The following is a 6,322-nucleotide window of genomic DNA, read 5'->3' as shown; positions in this document are numbered from 1 at the left end:
GCAGAGCGCTTGCATGTGAGACACTGGGTTCGATCCTCAGCACCACATAAAAATAAATAAACAAAATAAAGATATTGTGTCCATGTATAACTAAAAAAAAGTTAAAAAGAAAAAAAAAAGTTCCAGGTAGGACATTGCTGTTCTAAATTGTCAAGTAGTCAGAAAGTTTTCTGGAAGTTTCCGAGGGGGGGAAAAAGTGTGTGTATACAGTTGTATATGAAAATTTGCTTCACTGATGTTTTACTAATTTTAAAAGGTTTAAGAACTAAAATACATAGGTATTCTTTTACCTATAAAAATAGAAACAGGTTCCCATAACTAGAGAAGTAATGACGGTCCTGAAGCCGCAGTAACAAGTAGCAGTAAGGACCTTATTCAATCTAGCAAGGCTAATAGCCTCAATGATCAAAGCCAGCCTGTCAAGGACAGCCAATCTCCAAGAGCTGAGTGTGGTACCTCTGAGAGTCAATAGCCTCATGGAAATAACCAACTCCTTGGTTGTTTGTATCAATCTCTACTTAATGCCTCTGAAAATGACTACTATCTAAACACCTCTTTGTCAAAAAAGAAAAAAAAAAGGTTTAAGATCAATAGTGTTCTGATTGGAGAGAATGTGCACAACCAGTCCAATTCTACTTTCCTACAGAAAGCAATAAATTGAGATTTATCATTCTTCAGATACTAATCTCTAGGGAAACAACTCTGTGGTGGCATCCCAGCAACCTGAGCATCTCCACTAAGTCCACATAGGCAAAGCCGAATAACTCCCAATGGCCTGATTCCTTCTGCAGTCAGGGAGAGAATCAGCCTGGTGTGGAGCCATCTTGGGGCAGTGACTCATCTCTGTCTTTAGGAGTCTGTCACAGGTCATTTCTCATCTATCTCCCTAGTTTCAGTTGAAGGCAGAACTCTTTGCCTTGTGTTCCCACCTTAGGATATAGTTAAATTTATGGTGTAAATCTACAAAACCATGTGGCAGTTGTTTAAAGTTGCTCCTCAACTGAGCAATAACCAAGATGAGACAAATGAGGTACCTAGGGGACAAAATTTAAGAGGACACTCACTCTCAGGTTTGTGCAACACTGGCCTTGGCCTGTTCCTCCACATAGAGCAATTCACCATTCCTGATATGTTAGTCTCTTTTTTTGGTGTCATGCTGTGGGATTGGGGATATAGGGAGCTAATAGCATGCTGATTTTTCTTTTGCTGTTTATGTTAATAATAAACTGTCTATATTCCTGTGGGCTCCTTACATGTTGAGTTCATTGGAAGTATGAAAATCTAACAGCAGGTGCCACTATGTTGCTGCTTAATGCTTGCTTGGTCATTGGTATGAATTGTTGTATTCTTAAATTAACTTCTCATTTAATGTCACAGTACCATGATATTTAATGGGATGCCATTCCTTTTGGCTGATGCACTTCCATATCATTTGAATGATACTGCGTTTCCTTGTTTCATTGCCTTTATGTTGCATTATATCCCCATTTCACAAAAATAGGCAAAGTGTTCAGAAGTAATTTATTAAAGCTTAAAAGAATAATAAAAGAATGTAAACACTACAACTTAGCATAATACCCAAAGGGTAAGCAGAGAACTGGATTCCAATGCAAATACAGAACCTCTGGATGCTGGATCATGCAAATCTTATTCGTAGTAAGAACAGAAATGGCTATGAAAGCTACTTTCACCTGCATTGATGATCCATTAACTCTGGAACCCAGAGTGTTATGTGTGAAACTTCATTTGATAGTGACATAAAGGCTTCAAAGCTGACTTCTCTGGTAAACCAATCAGGTTTTCCTGAATCAAACAAAATAATGCTTTCCTGACTCAGTGATAAAATCTCTCACACACTGTTTACCATGCCCTTTACTTTACTGTGAGATACAGATGCATACAAGGCCCAGGGGAGGACACAGCCACAGATAGAAGAAGCCTGACTTTCCAAATAGTTTGGGGAGGAAGGCTGTTCCCTGACAGCACCAGCATGGATTGTTACAGAACAATACCTAAATTTGGGTTTACTTGTGAAAGAAGTTTAAGCTGTCCTGAGACAACAAACAAAGAGCTGGGAGTTTGCACTTCCAGAACAAAGCTGGCTGACAATTGAGAAAATTTAAAAAAAAAAAAAAAAGTTGCTTACAGAAGTGTTTGAAAGAGAGATGGAATTGAAAAAAGAACTTCTTCACTATACCAATAATATTCATAATGACAACTTGCATCATTTCATTTGGCTCATTCAGGGTCAACTGTTGAGACTTGGGAGAGAGAGAGACAGAGAGAGAGACAGAGAGAGAGAGAGAGAGAGAGAGAGAATACGTGTAGTGTGTTCAGTATTCAGTGATGAAGATAAGCCACCAGGACACCTAAAAAAGACCTGCCTATTGATTATCTTCACTGGGTGAAATAAGGTAGAGCTCCATGATGCATTATTGAGCACATTTAAAGATCACACCCATATGCTGCATGTAATATTCAGCTTTCTGTTACTCTAACAAATACCTAAGTTACGCAATGCTAAAAGAGGACAGGTCTAGTTTGACTCTCAATATTGGAGGTTTCTGTATATGATTGGTTGTCCCATGGCTTTGGGGCCTGTGGTGATGCAAAATATCATGATGCAGAGCACGTGCTAATGCAAGTCGCTCACCTCATGTGGCTAGAAAGCATATATAGAATCAAAGACCAAATCAAATCCCCTTTGGGGCCATACCCTCAGTGACCTAAGACCTCCCACCTCTTAAAGGTATAAAAGCTGAGGGTATAGCTCAGTGGTAGAGCATTTGAGAAGCATGTACAAGGTCTTGTCTTCCATCCACCCCACTGCAAAAAATAATTAAAATAATAATTTTTAAAAGGTACCACTACCTCTGAATAGCACCAGACTGGGGACTGAGCCTTTAACATATGGATTTGGAGTCATGCATTTCAAACTGAAATGCATTTCAAAGAATGCATTCACTTCTGTCTTCCATGTTTCCACCACTGAATATTCAGTGAGCTTCACTTACCACCTCGGGTTTGCAGGTAGTTTTCCATGAGGTCATCTCTGATCTCTGTCAGCTTCTAAACTAAAAATCCTGCAGAAAATGTCCCTTTGCACAGCATGAGCAACTTTTTTTTTTTTTTAACCTGGGGGCACTTAACCACTGAGCCACATCTATGTCTCTTTTTACATTTAGAGACAAGGTCTTGCTGAATTGCTGAGGGCCTTGCTAAGTTGCTGAGGCTGGCTTTGAACTTGTGATCCTCCTGCCCCATCCTCCAGAGCCGCTGGGATTACAGGCAGACACCACTGCTCCCGGCAGCATGAGCAACTTCAGTGGCATCTCTAACATTTTCCTGTGTCCATTTTCATTTTGTGTCAAAAGAACCATTAAGCTAGAGTGCACAGATCTTTGTCACAATTTCCCACTATGTTATTTTACTGGAAAGAGAATATTTCATTTACTAGTGGTGATCCCTTTCACTTTTTCTGACAACTGACACTATTTAGAAAGAGGCAACAGAGACATCAGTTTAAGAGATGCCCCAGTTACTTAGCCTGACACTCCTTCTAAAACAGGAATGCTCCAACAATATTACTAGCACAAGATTACTGGCCCACCTCTGTGTGATTCCTTCCAGTGATTGTGAACCCAGTTCTCTGTGTGATAGACAGTTCTACTTGAATAATGGTTCTGTTCCTTGGGAACTTCCACTCCCTGATTCTTCTTTGGCTTTCAGGAATTATACATTAATTAATGTATAATTAATTAATTTCCCTTTAATAGTTGTATTTCATCAACTATTTCAAGATGCTAACAAGTCTATCCTAAGCTGTTCTTCTTAGGCTCTTTCTTACATGCTAAAATTTCTTGTATAATAAGGTATTTCCAGTTGGTTCAGGACACTAGCCCAATTTGTCAATGACCCTTTTTACTAACATCCATTCTCTGTGCACCTGTCACCAATCAGGTAGTATTCACAGTATTCCTGTTCCTTAAGTCTTGTTTTCTCTTTCATTAACCATAATGACATTTTTCCTTTTAAATTTAAAGCAGTGTGAGTTATTTTTTGTACTAGAGACTAAACCTCAGGGGCACTTAACCACTCAGCCACATTCCCAGCCCTTTTTAACATTTTATTTAGAGACAGGGTCTGGCAAAGTTGCTTAAGGTATCACTTGGTTGCTGAGGCTGGCTTTGAACTCATGATCCTCCTGCCTCAGGTATTACAGGCATGTGCCACTATGTTCAGCTGTGCTTTGTTTAAATAAAAAGATAATTACATTTTTATTGATATAAAATTCACATACCATGAAATTTTCCCTTTTAAATTCTACAATTGAGTGGTTTTTAGTATGTTAAGTAATGATCATCACTATCTAATTATAAAATGTTTTGATAACTCCAAAAAGAAATCCTAGACCCACAAATCAGTCATATACTATTCCCCTTTCTCCCTATCCCCAGGCAACCACAAATCTTCTCTAATAAAGGAATTGGTTTCTATGGATTTGCCTATTCTAGATATTTCATATAATTAGGATCACACTGTATAGGCTTTTGTGCCTGGCTATATTCTTTTATTTTATTTTAATTTTGAGACAGAGTCTTGCTAAGTTGCTGAGGTTGGCCCTGAACTTGCAGTCCTCCTGTCTCAGCCTCCAAGCTGCTTACAAGCTTGTGTCACTAAGCCCGTCCAGCCTGGCTATTTTCATTTAGCATAATGTTTTCAAGTGCTATCCATGTTGTAGCATGTATCAGTATTTCATTCTTTTTATGACTAAATTTTTTAAAAATATTTTTATTAGTTATTGATGGACCTTTATTTATTTATTTGTTTATATGTGATGCTGAGAATCGAACCCAGGGTCTCACACATGCTAGGCAAGCGCTCTACCCTGAGCCACAGCCCCAGCCCAAAGGAAAAGCATAAACTTTTTTTTTTTGGTACCCTTATTTATTTATTTGTACATGGTGCTGAGCATCGAACCCATTGCCTCAACACATGGTAAGCAAGTGCTCTACCACTGAGCCACGACTCCAGCCCCTGACTAAATATTTTATTGCACAAATAAACCACATTATTTTTATCCATTTACCAGTTGAAATATATTTGAGTGGTTACTATGAATGATCTTGCTACAAACATTTCATGTACAAGTGTTTGTGTGAACCATGTTTATAATTCTTTTAGATCTATGTATAGGAGTAGAATTGGTGGGTCATATAGTAACTATGTTTAACTTTTTGAGGAATTGCCAAATTGTTTTCTAAAGTGACTATCCCATTTCATATTGCCACTAGCAATGTAGGAGGTCTTCATTTTTTCCATGTCCTCACCAATATTTCTAATAAATCTCTTTTATTATTAGGTTAGTTGTTCCTAGATATGAGTTATATCATGTCTTTCTCTATCATCAAGAGTGGTCTTCTCCCTTTCTGGCTGAATACATATTTAAAATCTGCCTGGTTTATGGAAAACATTCAATAAAAACAGTCATATTATTAGCTATTATTAGAATTATGTTCATTCGAGAAGAATCAAATTAGATTGTCTTTCTTCCATGATTGAAAATTTCCATTTTCTTTGAATAACAAACAGAACACAAACATATATATGTGTGTGTGTGTGTGTGTGTGTGTGTGTAGACACACACACCCTTCATTGTAAAGGTCAAAGTAAAACAGTTTGACGTAAATCATATGTTCTAACAACTTTCCAGGTTTTTTTCCAGATTTCTTTCCACGTTTTCCCATAAAGTGATTTGTTTTGTGAAGATTGTGCTGATACAATATGGCTTTAAGAAATTCCAATGAAAATGGGAGGGGCAGAGACTAAAAATGGGAAAATGGTTGATTTTTGTAATGGGCAAAAAGATGATAAAAGATGCTGTAGACTGGTAGGTTTTATATAGATACTTTATGAAATATTGGAATAATTAAGGAACTTGTGATTATCAGAAGATATATAGTGTTCACTAAGAAAAAGTTATACCAAATTAGTTTTATATCCATTTTGAGAGGATTAACACATCAGATCAATGTTGCACTGAGATTTCTAAAGGGATTTCACAAATTTACATAAAGGAACCTCTGTGATATTTGCGTGTTATTTGAGGGACCACATTTTAGGAATAAATATTTGACCAATCACATTTTTATTGAGCAATTATTTATGTTAGGCACTGCTGATGCAATATGAAAAAAACCAGACATGGTACCTGCCTTTGCGTTTCTTACAAAATAGAATTTAGAGGACTGTTTGTTTGCCTATTTTCTTTGTGGTACTGGGGATTGAAGCCAAGGTCTACTCTCATGCTAGACAAGTACTC

Source organism: Marmota monax, unplaced genomic scaffold, assembly GCF_021218885.2.
Source record: "Marmota monax isolate L192 unplaced genomic scaffold, Marmota_monax_Labrador192_F-V1.1 WCK01_AAM20220418_F8-fsc00100, whole genome shotgun sequence".
Classification (NCBI taxonomy): domain Eukaryota; kingdom Metazoa; phylum Chordata; class Mammalia; order Rodentia; family Sciuridae; genus Marmota; species Marmota monax.
Note: the sequence above shows the minus strand (reverse complement) of the source record.